The following is a 25,075-nucleotide window of genomic DNA, read 5'->3' on the forward strand; positions in this document are numbered from 1 at the left end:
GCGCTGACTGCATCACCAAAGGAGACTGACTTCACCTCTAGGACCTCAGTTTACTCAGCTGTAAAATTGGTGGTGGTGAGACTTAGCCAAGGGGCCTGGGAGATAGGAGTTTGCTTCTATTGCGGACAGCTGTTGCTTTTACCAGCCCAGCATCTGTTCCTCATGGTAACGGCGACCCGGGATCTTGTTGCGGGAAACACTTCTTTTTGTCTCTCACCATCGGTAGTTCAGGTGGGGCTGACCCCGCCTCCTTGGCTCCTGGAGGAGCACATGACCAAGGCTTGACCAATCAGGTCATCCCATCCTCTGACTGCAGTCATTGGTCCAAAGGAGGGTCACATGATGCAGTCAGGGCTCGGTGAGATTCTTGCCTTAGGAAGCTGGAGCCTGCCTGGGAATAAAACCAACCCAGAGGGCCAGGCGTGGTGGCTCACGCTTGTAATCTCAGCACTTTGGGAGGCCAAGGCAGGCAGATCACCTGAGGTCAGGAGTTCGAGACCCTGTCTCTACCAAAAAATACAAAATTTAGCTGGGCGTGGTGTGGGCACCTGTAATCCCAACTACTCGGGAGGAGTATTGCTTGAACCCAGGAGGCGGAGGTTGAGGTGAGCCAAGACTATGCCAGTGCACTCTAGCCTGGGCTACAAAAGCGAGACTACATCTGAAGAAAAAAACAAAACAACAACAAAAAAACCCTAGGGGAATGGAGAGAATGAGTCCTGGAGGTGCTATTGTGAGCCGCTGGATCCAATTGTGCCTGAAACTCACCCAACCCCTGGACTTTTCAGTAACATGAGCTGATAAGCTCTCTCTGTCGCTTCAGCCACTTTGAATTGGGAATTTTGTCACTTGCAGCTGGGAGCCCTGACTGATAAATAGGCCTTTTCTCTCCCCTTATTTCATAAAACACCACACGTGGAACAAGCAAAATTAATTCCCCTGCTTCCTAAACAGCCGGATGAGCAATGGCTAATGGTAGAGGCTGGGAATGACTCCTTTCTCCTTGGTGCATGAGGACATCTGTTCTCTGGCCGGCCCTGACCTCGCCTCACTGAGCTGGAGCAGAAATCACTTAACCTTCCAGGCCTCGGCGTTTAGAGGTTTGTGATGGATGGTGCTTGGCCTCGTGGGCAGAAATGGAAAATTCTCGGCCGTCTGATCTGCCCCTTTCTGCTTTTCACAGCTGGCCCCGGCAGAAGTCAGTGGCGGGATTTGGAGACGGCAAACGTGTTCCATCAAGGGCCAGGTAGTAAATATTTTAGGCTTTGTGGGTCACGAGGTCTCTGTTGTACATTCTTTGTTAGTTTTTGTTTTGTTTGTAAAAACTTTTAAAATGTAAAGAATGACCAGGTGCGGTGGCTCATGCCTGTAATCCCATTGCTTTGGGAGGTCAATGCGGGAGGATCACTGAGGCCAGGAGTTTGAGACCAGCCTGGGCAATGTAGTGAGACCCAGTGTTTAAAATAAAAATTAGCCAGGCGTGGTGGCATGTGCCTGTAGACCCAGCTACTCGAGAGGCTGAGGTGGGAGGATTGCTTGAGCCCTGGAATTCAAGGCTGCAAGTGAGCTGTGATTGGGCCACGGCACTCCAGCCTGGGCAACAGAGCAAGACCCTGTCTTAAATAAATAAATAAATAAAAATTGTAAAAATGTAAAAATGATTCTTAGTGTGCAGCCTGTGAACTCTTCTCCTTTGCTACCAGCTGGATTTGCCTCACGGCTGCGGTGTGCTGGCCCCTGGATGAGGCCATGGTTCTGGGGAATCAGTGGCTCTTTTCTCTTTCCTGGGTTCTCTCCCTCCCTTTCTTCTCCTCTCTCTTTCTTTCTTTCCTTTTCTTTTCCCTCCCTCCTTCCTTTCTTTTTTCTCTGTTTCGTGAGATAGAAACCCCTGTTCTCACAAACCCAGGAAATATTCTGGAACTATTTTTGTGTCAAAACTCATCCTTAAAAGTAGCCCATCTCCTTTCTTGCCATTTCTCCCCGTGGCACGTAGTACAATTTGTAATTATAGATTTATTTCTTTAATTGTTTTGGGGGTATCTGTTTCCTTGTTCTGAAATAGAAACTCCATGAAGAAGGAAAGCTGGGGAAGGGGTGCTGAGTCTGGGTTTCCAGGCAATTTGGGGCTGATTTCAGCGAATGGGGGGCGGGACATGACATGGTAAACTTGACAAAGGGCAAGATGATGGCCTTGTAGCTGTGCGGGCAGAGCTGGGCGGGGCTGGTGGCTGCTGGAGTCGCCTTTGCACAGGTAGGCTCTGGCCACGACCCTGAGCCATGAGCGGAGGAGGGAGCGGGCTCCCGTCCCTGGAGGTGTGTAAGCAGAGGCCACAGCTCGCTAGGGCCAGCTCGCAGGCATGGTTCTGCTCCTAAAGCTGGATCTTTCCTCTGCCAGTGGACGCCCATCACTCTCTGGCTGCTTGAGAACTCCTGGCTACAATTTGCCAAGATTCGGATCTGGCTTCTTTAGGATTAAGGAGCTGTCAGGAGTCACAAGCAGAGACAGTCACGTGGGTTCTGAAGGTCCGCTCTCTGGGCACCCCAAGCTCAGAGTGTTCTAAGATCCCGAGCCATCCACAGGTTCCCTAACAGGACCCCTCTGGCCACTCCAAAAGGACCCACTGCCCGTGTTGGGGAGGCTCCCCATTTCAGGCACTGTAGACCAGTGAGGAGGAAGTGCCAGCTGGGTCTTGAGCTGAGTACGTCTGACCTGGGTGGAGAGTCCAGGCTGTGCAGCTCCACTGCCCCTCGGGAGTCTGCAAAGGGTCCCAGCGACTCAACCATCTGGACGCCCTTCCTACAGCTGCCTGTTCACCTTGGCTTACTCATGGTGGCAGGTGGTGTCTGCGGGAGCTCCAGAGCACTGGGCCCGGTGGAGCTGTGTCCCCAGCGGGTGCCCAGGGGTCAGACACACTGATCCACATCAGCATACTGTGCCCAGTGTTTATATCCAGGTTTCATTCCATTGGACAGGAGCCCAGATCATCGAGTTATTAAATATTTATAACGTCACTCATGCCTGGGCCTCTGTGGAGCAGTGCGACTGAAATCATTGATGTATTTTGAGATCCCCCCATTTCTCACTCAAATTCCTTGTCAGGATTCCCCTTAAGAGGAGGGGCTCAGATATGCCTTTTGTCAAGAGTCGATACCATTATTATCCCTATTCCACAGAGGGGAAACTGAGGCACAGGACTGTTAGGTGCCCAAGGTCCCAAGGCTTGGGTGCCCATTCATTCATTTATGTATTGTCGTGCCATTCAGTGATGGTGCTGGGGGTCAGAGGTGAACGCAGCCACCCCTGCCCCTGCTCATGGGGTCTGGCAGGCAGTTGGGGGAGTGGGGGCACAGCAGGAGGACTTGGCTAAAGTCCAGGAGTCCAGGAAATCTGTATGGTGTGGCCCAAGGATTGAGCACCCAGCCCTTGGGGGCAGCTCTGTCTGGGTCCAAATTCTGGGTCTATCACTTACTACCCATGCCTCAGTTTCCCCACCTTAGCCTTTTGGTGAAGAGTACATTGTTGTTTGTATCTGTAATAGATGAAACAGAGCCTGGCACGTTGTAAGTGCTGTATCCGTATCACCAGTGATCATGATAAATGCTAGTTGAGTACATGAACAAAAAGCAATGTTTCAGTTCAGTCCTTGAGCATCCATGAGTGACAGTAGCTAAAGTTTAGACTGTGTGGGGAACAGTGTGCCAGCTAGAGGGAACAGCATATGCAAAGGCCTGCCGCATTGCTGTACCTGAATGCACGGAGGGCTGAGTGCAGGGCTCAGCGTGGATCTGTCAAGGGGTGAGGCCTGCCCTTCGGGGCCCACAGAGGATAAATCAGAAAAGAAGAGGCAGGTGTGTCTGGGGAGTGGGGCGCAGAAGAGAGGCAGGGAGCCTGCCTCAGACCACATGTCTCAGATGTACGTGGGAACAAGAATGGCAGTGACCTCGTCGTCGGGTAAAATGATAGCTCAGTTCTGGGGACCAGGACACACGGGCCTTCCTGGGAGGCTTCTCTTCTGACTCCTCTCCTCGCCCTGTGAAACCCTCCTTGCAGGGCCGTGGCCGCCGAACTCTGTGGCTGCGGAAAAGAGGAGGCCGCTGCCTCCTCCGGGTGTGCAGAGGGAGCCACTGTGACTTTCATCCGATGGCAAGCTGCTTCCTGACCAGAAATGACTCAGAAAGATTTGTCGGCAGAGCGCTGCAGCTGCCGTCCCGGGATCAACTGGGAAGTGCTGGCTCTGGGTGGCAGGGCCCCTCACTGCCTACGAAAGTCAGGCTTTCTCCGGGACTTCTGTCTGGGTCACCTCTCTCTGAGGAAGCTGCCACCCCCAGAGGGAAATGACTGGCTTACCATTCACCCCTGGGAAATCCTGCCAAGGCTTCTCTCTGCCCTCTTGTTCTCATGATGGCCACTGAGGGAGGGCATGTAGGAGGGTGTTTATTCCGTCAGTAAATTGTTATTCAATCAACAAACATTTTCTCAGTGCCTCTTTTGCTAGGTGCTGATGAGACAAAGTTATAGGAGGTATTGTCTTTACTCTCAAGATTTCAGCCTCATGTGAGAGACACATGCAAGCTGGTAATTTCTCACAGTGAAATCTTTATGGATTGGGAGTTAATTCAGCCAGGCTCTCTGTTTGCAAATGATAAAACGAAACAAAGCAAAACAAAAGCCTCCAACTAGCTTAGGGGGAAAAAGGAAATTTAATCGTCATGATGTAACTGAAAAGTTAAGTATATACCTTCAGGTATAGCTTGATCCAGGGGCTCAAAACATTCACCAGGATTTACTTTCTCTCCATGTTGGCACCCTGCCTGCTGTGGTTCTGATTGCTATGGTAGGCAGAATAACCACCCCCAAAGATGTCCATGTCCTAATCCCAGGGAACATGTGAATATGTTACCTGACATGGCAAAAGGGCCCTTGTAGATCTAATTAGGTTACATATCTTGAGATGGGGGCTTCTCCTGGATTATCATAAGGGTGATGTAATCACAAGGTTCCTTAGCAGTGAAAGAGAAGCATGAGTCAGAGAGAGTTGTGACTGCAGAGGCAGAGGCAGGAGTGATGGCTTTGCTGGAAGGGGCCATGAGCCTAGGAGTACAGGCAGCCTCTAGAAGCTGGAAAAGGCACAGAATGGATTCTCCCCTGCAATTTCCAGAAGGAACACAGCCTTGCCAACATCTTGCTTTAAGTCCAGTGAGGCCTACTGTGGCCTTCTGACCTCTAGAACTGTGAGATAATACATTTGTGTTGTGTTAACTCACATGGGAGGATGGAATGTTTTCTCCCTGGTTAACTCTGGCACAATTACCTAGCCCTCCCTCCGATAGGACCAGCTCGGGTCGCATGCCCGTCTTTGAGCCAGTCACCTGGCTAGCAGTGCTCTGATTGGCCAGGCCTGGGGCACAGGCTCTGCCCTTTCAGGGGATGGAGGCCACCTGACCATCCTGGACTGCGTGGAGGAAATTCAGAGTGATGCCCTCATTGAAAAGGAGAATGAGGCTGCATACAGTGGCTCACGCCTGTGATCTCAGCGCTTTAGGAGGCCAGTGTGGGAGGATTGCTTGAGCCCGACAGTTCCAGGCTGAGGTGAGCTATGATTGCACGACCACACTCCAGCCTGGGCAACAGAGCAGGACCCCGTCTCTTAAAAAAAGAGAGAAATGAATGCAGTGTACCCCAAAACAGTACTGCTCTCTGCAGCAGGGGAGGGAGAACTCTCACGTGGCTCTGATGAAGGAGGGAAGAGCACTGGGGGGCATGGGGAGACCTGAATTTTATTCGCCATTTCCGGTCTCATTCATGGGCTATGTGACCTTGTGTAGGTGGTGCAACCTCTCTGGCCCTCCATTTCTGCACCTGTAAAATGGCGCTGATAGTCACAGCCTTGCGTCTTCCTGGGCTGGGATCATCCTTGAGCGAAAGGCTGGCTTGGAAGGAGCCCCGTTGCCGTGCAGCCAGCACTCTCCGGGGCTCCTGGAGGGTGAGCATGCTTGTGCCTGGGCAGCCTCTCATTTGTTTTCTCAGTGGTTTTGCTTTATCGGGGCGTTAAATGGAATCTTCATCCTGTGACTCGGACTTCAAAAGAGATGCGTGACCTCCTGGGTTAAGCTGCTTGGGGCTGCTGGTGCCGGGTGAGAAAGCAAGGCGGTGCCTTCCGTGTGTGGTCCCAGGGCCCCCAGCTCAGGCCGCCTGCTTCTCTTGCTGACCTTGGCCACCACCATCTCCATTTGTCGGGGTTTCTATTGGAGTAGGAGCGCTGGAGCTTTGGCCTGTTTGTTGAGAAGGAAAGGGCTTCTCCAGCCAGCTCGCCTTCCAGTTTGGTTCAGAGCAGGTGCCCAGGGTCACATGCCACATTAATCAGGACTGATTGGCTGCAATGGCAGAAAGTCATATCAGATGGTTGCAAAGCCCAGCTCCACTGCCTATTAGCTGTGTGACCCTGGGCAAGTTACTTAACCTCTCCGAGCCTTGGTTTCTTAATCTGTAAAATGGCGATGATAATAGTATTTACCGCACAGCATTGTTCTGAGGATGAAATAAATTGATAGAAAGTGCTAGAACACATCTGGCACGTAGCAATGCTCCAGAAACGTCAGATCTTATTACTCACCGGCCTCTCCTCATAGTGAGGTTGGAGCAGGTACGCGGGTTGTCTGATTACACTTTGGATAGAAAAGGCCATCCTGTCATCTCGCCTGTCTCGTCCTCCCACAGCAGGGGGAAACAGCCGGGGCCTGACCAGCACATGGTCCTGAGCAGGGGCCTGGGGACGGCCTCGGGCCCTTGGGAGGTACAGGGGTAGGCCACCTTGCTGTTGGGTGGCAGCCAGGGAAGGGTTAGTGACAGCTCACGTCCTGGAACTTTCTGTGGAAGCTGGATCTAGAATAGAGAGTTTGTGAGATGACCCTGGCCTCACACTGGTTACCAGACAGCTTCATTCCCACACATTCCAGGAGTGGGGTGTCATCCTCCCAACCACCCTCATGCTAGCTTCCTGCCCACGGGAAATAGGCCTCCAAGTGGCTAGCTGGCTCCCTTAATTGCCTCCATTTAGCCCTTATCATGATCTTTGAGGTGTTACTGTTCCCATTTTACAGATGGGGAAACTGAGGCCCAGAGAGGTGAAGTCACTTGCCCAAGGGCACACAGCTAGGAAATGGCAAGGTTGAGGCCTGCTTGGCTCCTTGGCCTTAGCTGGGAATTCTGATGCAGTTTGGCTTCCTGTGCTATCACTATTGACCTTGAGGTGGGCTAGGAATCCTTCTAGTCACTGTGCAGATGCAGACCTAGCCTCTCTCCAGCCCAGGGCTCTGACTTAGACGAGGGCACCAGAAAAATGGGATTTTCCTTCTACACGACCCACGTTAGAGGGTTAAGGTTAGGGATTTATCCCCAGCTCTCCTGGCAAATTAAATGGCACCTATGCTCAGTGTGCTGCCAGGGACTGTGGTGAGTTCAAGAGTGTCTGGACGGGTGCTGGCAGGGAAGGGGCATTTGAACAGAGCTCTGGGAGATGGGTAAGAAGTGGCTTTGAAGAACTGACCGGATTGGTTAGCATGCCTCAACTGTAGGTAACAGAAAGCCCAGCACACTATGGCGTAGATGACAAGACCATTTAACTTAAGAAGTCCAGAGGTATGAGTTTCCAGGTGTGGCTCAGCCCCTCAGTGATGTTGTCGAAGACCAGGCCATTCAGTGCCTATGACACTGCCATCTTTCTTGCCTCAGGGTCCCAACATGGCTGCAGCTGCTCCAGACATCAATTCTTTACACCGCAGCCTCTCAAACTGGAAGAAAGGGGCTGGGTGGGGAGAAAGGAGGTCTTCTCTGTGTGTTTCTCATATCAGGAAGAAAAATCTTTCCCTGAGGTCACAGCAGACTTCCCTTGATGTCCCCTTGGTCAGAAGTGAGTCACATGACCACACCAAGGCCAGTCTGTGGCAAAGCAGTGCAGAATGATCATCCCGCTGGCTCACCACGGAGCTGGGCCTGGGGCTGCTTCTGTAAAACTGGGGGCATGGACAGTGGTGTTGGGGCTGTGTCTGTTCATGGACAGGCACTCATTGAGTGCTTACTGTATGCCATTCACCCTTATTACTGCCATACCAAAAGAAAGATCAAAGTGAAATGTTTTGGAGGCCTCTTGTTTAACTCTCACATTTTACCAAAGGGTAAACTGAGGCCCGGGGTGCCTTGGCGACTTCATAAGTCACCCAGCGGGTTACTGGCAGAATGCTTGCCTGTCTGTCCCTGGAGCTCTCAGGAGGACCTCAGCAAGTGGTGGATGGGTGGGTGGATGTGTGGGTAAGTGGGTGGGTGCGTGCGTGGGTGCGTGGGTGCGTGGGTGAGTGATGCGTGGGTGCATGGGTGGTTGGGTGCGTGGGTGGGTGGATAAATGTTCTCATGGACCTGCTGGGTGAAGACAGGAGTCTGAAATTGTGGTGGTGACCACAGCACCACGCTGTCTAACTATCTGACTTCCATCCCTCCTGCTGCTGCCTTAGCTCTTTGTGGGTACACCTTCATGCCAGGGCAGAGAGAAGCTGGTCGCCACCCTTTTCGTGGTCTGTTTCTTTAAACCAAGTGTCACTTCCACTTCTGGGAAGCTTGCCAGGCCCTGTCCTGGGTGGCCCTGGGGGGCAAGTTGGGCGGGTGGGCCTCAGCTCCCAGGAGGTATTGAGAGGCCCAGGCAGTGGGAAACCCTGGGCACAGTCCCAGGGAGAGCTGTGCCAGGAGGCAGCAGCGGGGAGGGCTGGGCGGCGGGGTGGGAAGCGTTTGGGGATTCAGTTCCTGTCACTGCCCTGAGGTTCCCTCACATCTGGGGGAGCCTTGAGAGATGATGGGGGGCCCTGGAGCTCCTTGCAGAGCCCGAGGCACTGCGGGCACGCTTAGGTTCTAGCCAGAGCTGAGCTTCTCAAAACTGCACACAGCTCAACTGAGAATTTTGTTAAAATGCAGTTCTGCTTCAGCAGGCCTAGGGTGGGGCCTGAGACTGCGTTTCCAACATGCTCCCAGAGTGCCTGGGGCTGCTGATCCATGGAGGACACTTTGAGGAACACGAGTTTAAAGCAATGCTCGCAAATATTTATTATTATTTTTTTTGTATTTTATTTATTTTAATTTTTTGAGATGGAGTCTCATTCTATCATCCAGGCTAGAGTACAGTGGCATGATCTTGGCTCACTACAACCTCTGCCTCCTGGGTTCAAGCAATCCTCCCACCTCAGTCACCCAAGTAGCTGGGAGTACAGACATGTGCCCCCATGCCTGGCTAATTTTTGTATTTTTAGTAGAGACAAGGTGTCACCATGTTGGCCAGGCTGGTCTCAAACTCCCGACCTCAAGTGATCCTTCCACCTTGGCCCTCCAAAATGCTGGGATTACAGGCATAAGCCACCGCTCCTGGCCTGTTTGCAAATATTTTAAAACACAACCCCTGGTAAGAAGTACATCTTATGTTGTAACCCTGCACATATACATGTACGTGTGCATGCGTGCACACACACACACACACACACACACACAAAACTATAATAAAAGCTTCAGGAACTCACTCCCTGGTTTGCCAAGGGTCACATGGCATAGTAATCAGGACTTACTGCTTGCAAGTGACAGAAAGTCAAATCAAGGGGGTTCAAATCCCAGCTCTCCCACTTCCCAGCTGTGTGACCTTGGGCAAGTCACTTAACCTCTCTGAGCATTAGTTTTTTAATCTCTAAAATAGAGGCCACCTTCTGTGGGCAGCTGGATTTCTTATCTATTTACCCGCAGCAGCCACTGGGAATTCCCCAAGGGCTGTGTGCTGCTGGGGGACTGGATTTTCTATCCCACCCAACTGAGTCTAGTCCTGACTCTTCCACCCTTGGGCCTTCCCTCTTCTGGTTCTGTGAAGTGGCAGCTGCCGGCCACCTCCCAGGCCCTCCCCAGGCTCCTGAGTCCGGCCTTCTCCTGGCTGGTCCCTGCTTTCATCTGAGCCTTTCCCGAATCACCTGATTGCATCTGCTTCATGCAGGGTGAGGACTTCACAATTTGTGCTGTAAATTGCCCAGTGGAGGATTCTGCTCAGACAGTGGACTCCATCCTGAGGAACTCTGGGCGATCCCTGGACTGGCCCCCTCTGGGTTTAGCATTTGTACCAGGCCAAGCCTCCCCCCAGAAGCTTTGTCTTCTGTGGTAGGCAGAATCCTGCAGCGTCCCCTAAGCCCCTCTGCCCTGGTGTCCATGCCTGGGATAATCCCTCCCTTGAGTGAGAATGCGATGGGATAGTTGTTCTCTCGATCAGGTGATGACATGTGACAAAAGAGTGATGGTGTAGTCACTCCCAGGACTGCATGACACCATGGGGAAGTCGCAGTAGCAGAGGAGCTCCCGGCGGCTTTGAAGAAGTCAGCTCCTGTGCTGCAAGCGGGGACCTGAGAGCCGAGAGCCAGCCCTGGTGACAACCAGCGGGAAAGCGGGGGCTCCCATGCCCCCCGCAGGCTGCCTCCCTATACCAGACTCTGAAAAAGAACGCTGGCCAGGAGCGGTGGCTCGTGCCTGTAATCCCAGCACTTTGGGAGGCCGAGGTGGGCTAATCACTTGAGTCCAGGAGTTTGAGACCAGCCTGGGCAATGTAGTGAGAGCCTGTCTCTACAAAAAATACAAAAAGTAGCCAGGCATGGTGGCGCACACCTGTGATCCCAACTATTCGGGAGGCTGAGGTAGGAGGATCTCTTGAGCCCAAGAGCTCAAGGCTGCAGTGAGCTGAGGTCACACCACTGCACTCCAGTCTGAAGGACAGAGGGAGATCTTGTCTCAAAAATAAAAAGAAGGCCGGGCACGGTGGCTCATGCCTGTAATCCCAGCACTGTGGGAGGCCAAGGCGGGTGGATTGCTTGAGATTAGGAGTTCGAGACCAGCCTGCCAACATGGTAAAACCCCGTCTCTACTAAAAATACAAAAATTAGTCAGGTGTGGTGGCGCACACCTGTAATCCCAGCTACTCGGAAGGCTGAGGCAGGAGAATTGTTTGAGCCCAGGAGGCTGAAGTTGCAGTGAGCTGAGATCGTGCCACTGCACTCCAGCCTGGCTGACAGAGTGAGACTCTGTCTCAAAATAAATAAATAAATAAATAAATAAATAAATAAATAACTCTGTCTCAAAATAAATAAATAAATAAATGTCTCAAAATAAATAAATAAATAAATAAATAAATAAATAACTCTGTCTCAAAATAAATAAATAAATAAATAAATAAATAAGATAAAATAAAATAGGAATGCTTCCAAAGAGCCCTGCCTGACACCTCTGCTTGTCACTCACTGACGACCCGTGTCTGCAGGGGAGGGTGGCACGGGCAATCTTCAGTAGGGCACATTGTCACCCCTGAAAACATCAAAGGTTGGAGCCAAACTCCTGAGCCAAAGACCGGGTACGGTCTGGTCAGGGTACAGTGGCTCACGCCTGTAATCTCAGTGCTTTGGGAGGCCGAGGTAGGAAGATTGCTTGAGGCCAGGAGTTCGAGACCAGCTTGGGCAACATAGCAAGACCCCATCTCTATTTTTTAAAAAACAAAACAAACCTAAAAACAGCTTCTCAACTGCTCTGTCTCCAGGGTTTCTGGAAAAAAAGTAAAAATTCTCAAGCAAAGCCTAAGATGTGCTCTTGCTATACCTGGACTTAATACCAAATCCACATGGAGCCAAGCACAGCCAGACCCCCCAGCCACATCTGCCCACGACCTCAGGTACCCAGCGTCTCGCCGGCCACGCAGCCCTTCATGTTCCTGGAGCCCACCTGGTTCCTTCCCACTTCAGGGTTTCTGTACTTGGTGTTCCTCCGTCTGAACCCACTTCCTGCCGTCTTTGCAGAGCTGGCTCCTCATCAGTTTTCAGCTCAAGGTCGGCTTCTCAGAGAAGCCTTCTCTGACCTTCAGGTAAAGAAGCCAAACTCTGCATCACAGCACAAAGTGTTCTCTGCCGTTGCTGCATTTATTTGCTTTCTTGTTGATTGTCTTTCCTTCCCCAGGAGGCCGCCGGTTCTAGTGGAGGGAGCTTGTTCCCCACCACCTTCTGGGAACTCAGAGAAGGCCCAGGCACATGGTGGGCTGAATGAAGGAAGGTGATCACAGATTGTGCATCGCAGATGGAGCGAGGCCCAGGGGCCTCCCCCGGCTGGGAGGAGACGGGAGGGGACGCGCCGTTATTGGATTGTTTCTAAGCTTCCCTTCATCTTCAGAGCCGGGTTCAGGAGTTGCTAAGATGTTTCCCCCAGGGAAATGAAAAAAAGAGTTCTTTAAAAGTGAGCGAGAGCAAGAGAGTGAGAGAGCGTGCTCAGACTGAATGGCAGTGGCTGCCTGGACTGGGGCCAGTGGCAAGGTGGATTTGAGCGGCCCCTGGCCCCAGCTCCACACCTGATATCTCAGTGGGGAGTGGGGAGCAGAGGCCTGGGACCCCCACTCAGAAGCCTCATGGGTAGGGCTCCTGGAGGTCACCCCTTATTCCCACCTGTGACTCTCATTGGGTCCTCTTGGGGCCTAGAGGACATTTGGGAACTGAGACCTGGTGTTTGGGACGAGGCTGCCTGGCCCATCTCTCATCTTTTGCCATGTCACTTTGGGTGAATTCTCAGGCCAGCAAGCCAGACATTCCTGAGATAGCCACCAATTCCATTAAACAACAGTCTGTGAGCCAGGCAGGCCTTGGTGGTCAGCTACTTAGCGAGCATTACCTCCTTTTCCTCTCGAACGGTCTGGATTTTATTTAGGGGATGAGTCTCCCTGTCCCAGGGAATTGATCACAATAGATCTAAGGGAATCCTGTTTCTTGTTGGTTTAGGGTGGGCATGAGACCAAGCTCTAGCAAGCAAAATGTTAGGGAAACTCGGCTGGGGGCAGATTTTAATAGGAGAGAAACGAGAAGAAAGTGCCTCTTGCTGCCTCTCTTCCTTCCTGCTTGGCTCACTGGGTGAGGGTGAGGGTGTGTTGTCTGGAGCCACAGCAGCCACTTTATGACTATGAGAGAAAGCATGGCTGACCCACTGAGAATGGTGGAGCAGAAAGCTGGGAAGCTCCTAGGCTCTTGATGATATTATGGGGTCGAAATCATCCTGAGACTGCCCTTCCCTAGGCCTTCTGTTATATGAGTGTCTTAGTTCAGGCTGCTGTTATGCCAGCAGTCTCCAGCCTTTTTGGCACCAGGGACCAGTTCTGTGGAAGACAATTTTTCCACAGCCTGTCGGTGGGGAGGATGGTTTCAGGATGAAACTTCCACCTCAGACCACCAGGCATTAGATTCTCGTAAGGAGCGGGCAACCTAGATCCCTCACATGCGCAGTTCACAATAGGGTTTGTGCTCCTATGAGAATCTAGTGCCGCCACTGATCTGACAGGAGGTGGAGCTCAGGTGGTGATGCTCGCTTGCCTGCTGCTCACCTCCTGCTGTGTGACCCAGCTCCTGACAGGCCATGGACTGGTACCGGTCTACGGCCCGGAGGTTGGTGACCCCTGTGTTATATATTACCATAGACTGGTGGCTTATGAACAACAGAACTTTACTGCTCAGGCTGGGTGCGGTGGCTCACACCTGTAATCCCAGCATTTCGGGAGGCCAAGGTGGGCAAATGGTTTGAGCTCGGGAGTTTGAGACCAGCTTGGGCAACGTGGTGAAACCTTGTCTCTACAAAACATACAAAAAATATTAGCTGAGTGCGTTGGTGCACACCTGTAGTCCCAGCTACTTGGGAGGCTGAGGTGGGAGGATTGCTTGGGCTTGGGAGGTCAAGGCTGCAGTGAGCTGTGGTCATGCCACTGCACTCCAACCTGGGCAACTAGAGTGAGACCTTGTCTCAATTTCTTTTTTGAGACAGAGTTTCACTCTTGTTGCCCAGGCTGTAGGGTGGTGGCGTGATCTTGGCTCACTGCAACCCCAGCCTCCCCAGTTCAAGCGATTCTCCTGCCTCAGTCTCCTGAGTAGCTGGGATTACAAGCATGTGCCACCACGCCTGGCTCATTTTTTTGTAGTTTTAGTAGAGATGGGGTTTCACCATGTTGGCCAGGCTCGTCTCAAACTCCTGACCTCAGGTGATCCACCCACCTTGGCCTCCCAAAATGCTGGGATTACACACGTGGGCCCTGCACCCAGCCAAAAAATTTTTTATTGCTCACAGTTCCGGAGATTGAGAAGTCCAAGACCAAGTCACTGGCAGATTCGATGTCTGTTGAGGACCCACATCCTGGTTCATAGATAGTGGCTTCTTGCTGTGTTTTAACATGGCAGAAGGTGTAACGGAACTCTCTGGGGTCTCTTTTAAAAGGGCAGTATATGAGGCCATTCTCATGTCACTATAAAGAAATGCCTAAGACTGGGTAACATGAAGAAAAGAGGCTTAATTGGCTCACGGTTTGTAGGCTGTACAGGAAGCATGGCATTGGCATCTGTTCTGCTTCTGGGGAAGCCTCAGGAAGCTTCCAATCGTGGCAGAAGGCAAAGGGGGAGCCGGCACATCACATGGCCAGTGTGGGAGCAAGGGGGTGGGGTAGGCACCACACACTTTTAAACAATCAGATTGTGCGAATTCACTCACAGTCACAAGGACAGCAGCAAGGAGATGGTGCTAAACCATTCATGAGAAATCCACCTCCATGATCTAATCCCTCCCACCAGCCCACACCTCTAATATTGGGATTATATTTATTTATTTTTTTTGAGACAGGGTCTTACTCTGTTGTTCAGTCTGGAGTGCAGTGGTGTGATCTCAGCTCATTTCGACCTCCACCTGTGATCCTCCCACCTCAGTCTCCCATGTAACTGGAACTACAGGCGTGCACGATCACGCCTGGCTATTGTTTTGTAATTCTTTTTTTTGTAGGGACAGGGTTTCGCCATGTTGCCCAAGCTGGTGTCAAACTCTTGGACTCAAGTGATCTACCCACCTTCACCTCCCAAAGTGTTGGGATGACAGGCGTGACCCACCCACCTTGACCTCCCAAAGTGTTGGGATTACAGGCATGAGCCACCGCACCCGGCCTCGGGGAGTACATTTCAACATGAGATTTGGGTGGGGAAAATATCCAAACTAGATCAGGCACTAATCACCTTCATGGGGACGCCACCTTCATGACGCAATCATCACCAAATTAGACAGCTCCTAATACCACCCCATTGGGAGTTAGGATTTTAATATAGGAATCTGGGAGAGATGCAGACATTCAATCCACAGCAATGAAAGTATTACATTTCCTCATAGCTGTTACTCAAAGCCTGAAGGATCCCAATTTATCCATGGCTTCTGTGTGTGGGCATCTCTTCTCCCTGGACTTCTCTTTCCTGCCTCCTCCCCACTCAACTAACTTTTTTTTTTTTTGAGACAAATCCTTACTCTGTCACCCAGGCTGGAGTGCAATGGCGCCATCTCAGCTCACTGCAACCTCTGCTACCTCCCTGGTTCAAGCAATTCTCCTGCCTCAGCCTCCCCAGTAGCTGGGACTACAGGCATGTGCCACTACGCCCAGTTAATCTTGTATTTTTAGTAGAGACGAGGTTTCACCATGTTGGCCAGGCTGGTCTCGAACTCCTGACCTCAGGTGATCCACCCGCCTTGGCCTCCCACAGTGCTGGGATTACAGGTGTGAGCCACTCTGCCCGGCCAACCAACTAGTTCTCAAGAAGTCATTTACTCAGGGGAGCATGCCCTGATTCCCTCTCCACAAGAACAGGTCACGCTTCTCTGCCTCACAGACTCCTGGCATCTCATGCACTGAAAGGCCCTGTAACCGCACAGTTGTTAAGTGTCAGTCTCACCCCGAAACTGGACATACCACAGGAGCAGCGACTGTGCTTGCTTCTGCTCCTGGCACAGTGCCCGGTGCTTCATGGGTCCTCAGTAAATATTTGTTGAAAACATGAATGAATATTCCGGACCTTAAAGATCTCACAGTCCAAAATCAAAATGTGATACTCCAGCATGAGCTAGCATGACTGAAATGAAAAAGACTGACGCCCTCCAGCACCGGGAGAATTCAGAGGGCCTGGAACTCACACACAGCTGGAGGGAATGTGAAATCATGTAACTACACTGGAAAACAGTTTGGCAATTTCTTAAGTTAATCATACACTTCCAGTATGACCCCACCATCCCCCTCCAAGAGAAATGACAGCATCTGTCGACACAGAGACTTGTACACAAATGTTCATTGCTGCTTTCTTGTCACAGCCAAAAACTGGAAATAAACCAACACCCTGTCAGCAGGCGAGTGGGTCATCACATGGTGGTATATCCTTACAATGAACTACTGATGTGCACAGCAACATAAATGATATGGTCTGGCTGTGTCCCCACCCAAATCTCATCTTGAATTGTAGCTCCCATAATTCCCACAGGTTGTGGGAGGAACCCGGTGGGAGAGAATTGAATTGTGGGCCGGTTTTCCCCATGCTATTCTTGTGGTAGTGAGTAAGTCTCAAGAGATCTGATGGTTTATAAGGGGTTTCCCATTTTGCTTGGCTCTCTCTCTTGTCTGCCACCATGTAAGATGTGCCTTTCACCTTCTGCCATGATTGTGAGGCCTCCCCATCCACATGGAACCATCAGTCCATTAAACCTCTTTTCTTTATAAATTACCCAGTTTCAGGTATGTCTTTATCAGCAGCGTGAAAATGGACTAATACAATAAATGACTCTAAAGATACCTACGCTGAATGAGAGAAGAGCCAGGCAAGAAAAGAGGACATTTTGGGAATGAACTGGGGGCGGGGACAGAGGATTCAGAGTAGAAGTCCGAGTTCTTACAAAGCCCCACGAGGTCATGGGGTCTGGCCCTGGGACTGTTCTGGTTTCCTTTCCTATCTCTTCTCCCATCCTCTGTCCACTCCAGCCCACCCGGCCTCTGCTCTGCTTCCTGAACACACCAGGCATGCTTCCACCTCAGGGCCTTCACACTGGCTGTTCCCTCTGCCTGGGACACTCTTCTGCCAGACCCAAACATGGCTCAGATCTCCACGGCCTTCAAGTCTTTGCCAAACATCACCTCTTCCGAGAGGCCTGTCCAAATCTCCTCTCTAACTAAAAGCACTCCCAACCTCCCTTTAGTTTCTGTGTTCTTTCTTCGCATTTACTATCAGGTGGATGTATGCACACACACCTACCCCCAGTGTGGATGTGTCTCAAAATAATTCGCTAAATGAATTCGCTAAAGGAAAGAGGACCTACTGTGGGATTCTGCTGACATGAAACGATGCCATTTACACATAGTTTCATTGTCTCCTCCATTTAATTAATTAATTTATTTTTTGGAGATGGAGTTTTGCTCTGTTGCCCAGACTGGAGTGCAGTGGTACAATCTTGGCTCACTGCAACCTCCATCTCCCAGGTTCAAGCAATTCTCCTGCCTCAGCCTCCAGAGTAATTGGGATTATAGGCGCCCGCCACCACACTCGGCTAATTTTTGTATTTTTAGTAGAGACAGGGTTTCATCATGTTGGCCAGGCTGGTCTTGAATTCCTGGCCTCATGTGATCTGCCCGACTCCGCCTCCCAAAGTGCTGGGATTACAGGCGTGAGCCACCGCACCTGGCCTGTCTCCTCCATTTAAAACGGCATTGGCCAAAATAATAGCCACTGGTCATGTGTGGCTATCAGGCGCTTGAAATGTGGCTATCGCGACTGAGGAACTGAATTTTATGTCTTCATATCTTTGTTTTAATTAGTTTAAATTAAAAATTAAATACCGAAGCAGTTTTGCCAATGTGGATGTGAATATTAAAGGAAGATGATTTTTTTGATACTCAGTTCTTGGAAGACTTTTAAGTCTCTACGGGGCAACTTCAGTAGATTAATGCACCTTTTCAACTGTCAGTTTTACAGAATCAAAATGCAGATCAAATATTTCCGATGAGAATTTAGTGTCCACATTGAGATGGGCTCTAAGTGTGGAATACACGGTGGGTTCCAGAAAGTTAGGATGAAACAAATGCATGTAAATAGCTCAGGGATTAATTCTTTATGTGGAGTGCGTGCTGAAAGGTTAATATTTTGGATCAATTAGATTAAATTAAAATTAATCTCATCTGTTTTTTTCACGTTCTATTTTTATTTATTTATTATTTTCAAGACAGAGTCTTGCTCTGTTGCCCAGGCTGGAGGGCGGCAGCACGATCAGGGCTCACTGCAGCCTCAACCTCCCAGGCTCAAGGGATCCTCCTGTCTCAGCCTCCCAAGTAGCTGGGACTACAGGTGCAGGTGTCACTATGCCCTGCTAAATTTTAAAATGTTTTGTAGAGATGGGGTCTCACTGTGTTTCCCAGGCTGGTCTTGAATTCCTGGGCTCAAGCAATCCTCCCGCCTTAGCCTGCCAAAGTGTTGGGATTACAGGCGTGAGCCAAGGCGCCCAGCCACATTTTCTTCCTTTTAACGTGGCTACTAGGAAATGTTAAATTCTACCTGTGGGTGGCGTTATGTTTCTACTAGACAGCCTGCCCTGGAGCATCAACTCAATGAGGACAGGGAATGATCGGCTCAGCTTCCTTCTTTTTATTCATTTAATTAATGTATTTATTTATTTATTTGAGACAGTCTCATTCTGTCACCCAGGCTGGAGTACAGTGGCGCATCTCGGCTCACTGCAACCAACCTCCGCCTCCCAGGCTCAAGTGATTCTCCTGCCTCAGCCTCCTGAGTAGCTGGGATTACAGGCACTTGCCACCATGCCTGGTTAATTTTTGTAAGTTTTAATAGAGACAGGGTTTCCCCATGTTGGCCAGGCAGGTTTTGAGCTCCTGACCTCATGATCTGCCCACCTTGGCCTCCCAAAGTTCTGGGATTACAGGCATGAGCCACTGCGCCTGGCCTCAGCTCCTTTTTTTAGTGTCAGCATCTAGAACCCAGCCTACTGTGTGCCCTGGGAGTCTTGGTTCTTCCCAGTGGAAAGGACTGTCTTTAATTTGCTGACTGTGGGCATCTGGCCTTGTAACCAGGCCACTCCCAGCCTGCGGGCAGAACGGAGCTGCTGGGAGGACACAGGCAGGGTGATTCAGTTCCCGTGCTGGAAAGAGGAACTTGGGCGTCTGCTCCGAACTTTGTCATCTCTGCCCCGGAGTGGCTCCTAGTGGGTGGCATTGGCCAAATGCCTTTCTTTCCCCTGCCCACCCAGGGCCAGTTGCTGAGCCTCCTCCCTCTTGGCTGCGGAAATGGTTTGCATCATTTTGTGCCCGAGGCCTGGGGGCGTGTGAAGTTCAGATCCACTGGAAGGCGATCAGCCTTTGTCCTTGTTCATGAAACACGAATCAATACCGCATTGATCGAAAGGAGACTTGGCTTCCTCTCCGAGCAGGAATTGCTATACCCGAGGTGGAGCAGGGAGAGAGAAAAGCTGGGACACTGGCTGGATGAAGATTTGTGCTTATTGGCTTTTTTTTTGTTTTTAACATGCTAAAAATTGTGGCTTACCGCAATATATACATCACAGAAAATTTACCATTTTAGCCATTTTTAAATGTATAATTTGGCAGCACGAAGCACACTCACATTGTTGTGCAACCGTCACCACCGTCCATTTCCAGAACTTTTTCATCTTCTCAACTCACTGGTGGTTAAGACTTGGGGGAAGCCAGGGCGCAGTGGGGGTGGGTTCTGGTGGGGGAAGGGCTGACACTAGGGGATCATGGGAGAATCTGGGCGTCCCAGCATGCACTGGGTTTCCTCCCTGGCATCTATCTGGGTGCAAGATTTCAGGAAAAGCAGGGACAGTAACATGTGGATGACTCCAGGTTGGCTTCATACAGGGGCTATTTTCAAAAGCGTGGGCAGGAATAGAGGAACTCTGGGCTGGAAATGGAGGTGATGCCACCACCCCTGGGCTGGAAGGGAGGAGGGAAGGGATAGTTCCAGAAAGCCAGGAAGAGAGGGAATGTAGCAGGAGCTGTCTTGAGAGGAGAGGTTCCCTTGAGTGGCCTGAGGGAGCCCTTGACCTCACTCATGTCCTGCCGGGCTGCCCCACTGCCAAGTCCAACCAGAGACAGAGAGCAGTGGGCTATGGATGTGGTTTGGGGGGTCAGCTTTAGGGGCAGAGGACCAGTGGGGAAAGGAAGAGAGGGATCTCTTGGGCAAACAGAAGGTGCCAGCACACAGGGCCTGATTCGTTTCTTGGTGTAGTGAGTACCTGAGTCTGTCTCCACAGCCTCTGCTCCTCCTCCTTCAGGCAACAAGTCCTGATTTCCATGGGGCATCCAACCTTCCACTCTTGGTCCAGAGACGGTGCATCCAACTCCAGGTGATTTGGATCTGAGCCACTTGGCCTACTGCTGTCCCCTAATTGGTTTAAGATGGCCAATCAAGATTGATCTTGGCGCATTTGCTGTGTGTAGTACCCTGAAGGGAATCTCTTTCCTGCTGGACTCATGCCTGGGGGATGTGGCATAAAGCTCCTGGCAGCCATCTTGCCACCATGTGGCGTCTATGAATAAAACCAACATGGAGGAGAGGACAGGCCAGAGAGGGAAGGAGAGACCCAAGCCGGATGACATTAGCTAAGCCCCTGGATCCAGCTATGCCTGAAGCTGATGCTATTCCTGGAATTTAAATTACTTCAGCCAATAAGCCTCCCTTTTTGCTTAAACCCATTTGATTTGCACTGGCTTGCAGGAAAGATTCCTCACATTATCAGTTTTTCCTTTTTTTTTTCTTTCATTTTAAGCAAGCTATAGCTCTGGTTCTGGCATTCTCAGGGATTTTTTTAAAGTTCAGCAAGAATGCTGAGTAAGCAGCAGATGTGGATAGCAAGCCATCTTCTGCTTCTGATCTTTTGGGTCAGCATTATTTTACTATTGAGCCAGGCAATGGGTCTGGACAGGGTGGGGGGTCCACCAGGGCCTGTCCTGCCGAGCTGAATGCGGCAAAGTGAAGGTAAGTGCTGTTCACCTCTGTCCTGGCATCTGGTGCCCCAGGGGAGGTGGTCTGCTTCTCACTTGTTGCAGGGGCCTGAACAACCTGCACCCTTCACTGAGTCTCAGTGTCTGCCTTTGCAAAATAGGCTAACAAGAGGAAGAAAAAAGAAAATGCCAACATCCGGCTTCTGGTAAGCCCCAGAGAGGTGATGGCATGCAGGGTTAGGAACACAGCACAGGCTCTGGACTTGAGTCCCAGCTAAGCCACTTCCTAGCTGTGCAGCCTTGGACACATTACTTCACCTTTCTGTGCCTCAGTTTCCTAGCCTAGAAAATGAGGATGATGATAACATTTCTTCACTCTTCAGATTATCAGGACTTATCAGTGCCTTTAATATAATCAATGAGCATTGTCAGTTTCTTCACTTACCAGTTTGTCATGGGGACGAAATGACTACAGACAAACAAAGCCCTCAGAGCAGTGCCAGAAACGTGGTAAGCACTCAATAAACAGCAGCTGCTGTTTTTACCCCAAAGACTGGTAGACAAGGTTACTATTGGCAATGTTTATTTTCTCTCACACTCTTGGCAATTTTCTATAAAATCTCACTGACTTCCCTCCCAATGTATCTAAGGACATTGCCTCTTGCTTCTCACCCAGCACCAAACAAGTTATTTAACCACCAAGTGCCCCAGTTTCCTCATCTGCAAAATGGGGTGTTAACAGTTCTTACTTCACAGGGTTCTCATTAGGATTCGTTGAGAAGCCACCAAGCTGCGCTTACGTAGCTCGTAACCCATGTTCATGCAAGGGTTGAGTGCTAGTATTAATAACAGCGTTACATTAATAACGTTATAATATAGCATATAATATATAACACAATATTAATAACAACATTATATTAATAATGTGCTATTATTAATAACAGCGTTACTACTCCCAACGATCGCAGGGAAAAAGCTTGGCGGTGCGTGTAATTCCAGTAGGCACTGGAGCCTGGGGGTCAGTTCCTTCACTCCATGCTAGAATTTTAAAGAAAACAATAGGTTAAAATATAAATGCTTTGGTAATTTTTAAAAGAGAAAGGAGAAGGTTGGAATTTCACCCATGAGGCATTTTCAGCAGAAAAGCATCAACTTGACCTTCAGGTCTGCCCCTGCCCTGGTTTCCACAACTTCTTGGCATTAACCAGCCCCTTAAGATCCACCAAAGACTCGTTCAATTACTTGCTTGGTTTTCAGGAGTCAGATGGGACAGTGAATGGTCCAGACTTTGGTGTCCTTCAGCCTGGGTCTGACTCTTAGGCTGACTCTGTCAGCAAGGTGACCTTGGGTAAGGCACAAGAACTCTTGTGCTTCAATGTCCTCATCTGGAAAATGGGCATAATTCTACTTACCCTCTAGTGTCACGGAGTGGGTCAAAACAGTGTTCCCTGCCCAGGTGTGGTAGCTCATGGCTATAATCCCAGCATTTTGGGAAGGCCAAGCCAGGTGGATCACTTGAGGCCAAGAGTTTGAGACCAGCCTGGTCAACCATGGCAAAATCCCATTTCTACTAAAAATACAAAAATTAGCCAGGCATGGTGGCATGTGCCTGTAGTTCCAGCTACTCAGCTGAGGCATGAGACTCACTTGAACCTGGGAGGCGGAGGTTGCAGTGAGCCAAGATTGTGCCACTGCACTCCAGCCTGGGCAACAGAGTGAGAGTCCATCTCAAAAAAAAAAAAAAAAAAAAACAAAAGAACAGTGTTCCTCAAAAAGGATTGAAGTGGTGTCCCTTGCTCCACCCCCTCACAGGTCTTCTCAGTGCCTTTAATACATCAATGTAGATTGTGCATTTACAAGCAGAGGTGTGAACATGCAGTTTTTCATGGAATCTTCTTCACAGAGCATCTGTGTGCATCAATGAGTATGCTGCTGGGCATCCTGGATTGGGGAAGATGACTGCAGGTGCTCAGAGCCTGGAGTCAAATACACTTGAGGACATCACCTCTGTAACCCTCACCCCGGCCAGCTGCAGTTAGGAGGGAATGGTTATCCTGTGTGGCTGGAAAGAAGATAAAAACTCAACACTTTGAAGACCCATTCATACTGGGGACATTGTCAGAACCCAACAAGAAATGGATTGATTAGTAAAGCGTATAAAAGTATTTTGACAAAAACAATGTTCTACCACCTGAGGGAAGAATGAAGAGCCCAGAAGAGTGAGTTACTAGGTGAAACAGAAGAGGAATCTATAGAGTAACATTGGTCCTTCCAGTGCTCCCAGAAGACCATCGTGTGACTATGGAAACAGAAGATTCTGTACCAGGGATCAGCAGAAAACTATGGTCAAGGTTGGGCAAGTGCACAGATATGACTCAAGGCATTCATTACCCATTGCTGTGTAACAAAATGTCACAAAGTTAGCAGCTTAAAATGATACCCAGTTTTATTTATTTATTTATTTATTGAGACTGAGTCTTGCTCTGTCACCAGGCTGGAGTACAGTGGTGTTATCTTGGCTCACCGCAACCACCGACTCCCTGGTTCAAGCAATTCTCCTGCCTCAGTCTCCTGAGTAGCTGGGATACCCATTTATTATCTTGTAGTTTCTGTGGGTCAGGAGCCTGGACGTGGCTTAGCTGGTTCCTCTGCAAGGCTGCCATTAAAGTGTTAGCTGGGATGGGGTCTCATCTGAAGGCTTGACTAGGGAGGGATCTGCTTCAAGCTCACGTGGTTGCTAGCAGAATTCAGGTTCTTGTGGCTGTCAATTAGGGGAACCAGTTCTTATGGACCAAACTGTGTCCCCTCCAAAATTCCTTTGTTGAAGTTTTTATCTTCTTTCCAGCCACACAGGATAACCATTCCCTCCTAACTGCAGCTGGCCGGGGTGAGGGTTACAGAGGTGATGTCCTCAAGTGTATTTGACTCCAGGCTCTGAGCACCTGCAGTCATCTTCCCCAATCCAGGATGCCCAGCAGCATACTCATTGATGCACACAGATGCTCTGTGAAGAAGATTCCATGAAAAACTGCATGTTCACACCTCTGCTTGTAAATGCACAATCTACATTGATGTATTAAAGGCACTGAGAAGACCTGTGAGGGGGTGGAGCAAGGGACACCACTTCAATCCTTTTTGAGGAACACTGTTCTTTTGTTTTTTTTTTTTTTTTTTTTTTTTGAGATGGACTCTCACTCTGTACCTCAGAATGTGACTGTATTTAGGGATAGGTCTTCGAAGAAGTAATTACGTTAAACAAAGTCATGGCCGGGCGCGGTGGCTCAAGCCTGTAATCCCAGCACTTTGGGAGGCCGAGACGGGCGGATCACGAGGTCAGGAGATCGAGACCATCCTGGCTAACACGGTGAAACCCCGTCTCTACTAAAAAATACAAAAAACTAGCCGGGCGAGGTGGCGGGCGCCTGTAGTCCCAGCTACTCGGGAGGCTGAGGCAGGAGAATGGCGTGAACCCGGGAGGCGGAGCTTGCAGTGAGCTGGGATCCGGCCACTGCACTCCAGCCTGGGCGACAGAGCGAGACTCCGTCTCAAAAAAAAACAAAAAAAAACAAAAAAAAAACAAAGTCATTAGAGTGGGCCCAAATCTGCTATGACTATTCTATCAAATAAGATTAGGACACACACACAGGAAAGAGCACGTAAAGACACAGAGAGAAGATGACCATCTGCAAGTGGAGGAGAGAGACTGCAGAAGAAAAGAACACTGCCCACACCTTGATCCAGGGCTTCCAGCCTCTAGAACTGTGAGCAAATAGACGTCTGTCTGGTTAGCCACCTCGTCTGTGGCACTTGTCACGGCAGCCCTAGACATCGAATACACCGACCATCCCAGTTTGCTCAGCACTGAAGGGCTCCAGGGATGCCAACCTTTCAACCCTAAAACCAGGATAGTCCTGGATGAACCAGGAGGGAGTTTCCAGGGATGTGGGACTCTCCAGTGCTAAAGCTGAAAAAGCCCAGGCAGGCTGGAATGAGTTGGTTACTCTTGCTGTGGGGCTGTAGGGCTCAGATTCTCGCTGGCTTTGGGCCAGAGGCTGCCCTCTATTCTTAGCTGGCCGTTGGCTGGGGGCCACCCCCAGTTCTCTGTTATGTGGGTCTTCCCACACACCCACTCACTTCAGAGCCAGCAAGGGAGAGAGCCTCCTAGCAAGACAGACACTGTGATTGTAGGTCCTGCAAGTGACATTCCATCACCTTTGCAAGAAGCAAGC

The 25,075-nt window shown here is 50.2% G+C and overlaps 1 long non-coding RNA gene across 1 annotated transcript in view; it reads left to right on the top strand.

Moving 5' to 3' along the window:
* Window positions 1–347: 347 nt before the first annotated feature.
* LOC139356610 (uncharacterized) overlaps window positions 348–25,075 on the top strand; it is a 70,531-nt gene continuing 45,803 nt past the window's right edge. Inside the window, exons 1-2 of the long non-coding RNA XR_011608704.1 lie at window positions 348–1,100; window positions 1,184–1,246. This is a non-coding gene — a long non-coding RNA (uncharacterized lncRNA). The remainder of the gene's footprint in view (window positions 1,101–1,183; window positions 1,247–25,075) is intronic.

The sequence above is a fragment of the Macaca nemestrina genome, chromosome 10, assembly GCF_043159975.1.
Source record: "Macaca nemestrina isolate mMacNem1 chromosome 10, mMacNem.hap1, whole genome shotgun sequence".
NCBI lineage: Eukaryota > Metazoa > Chordata > Mammalia > Primates > Cercopithecidae > Macaca > Macaca nemestrina.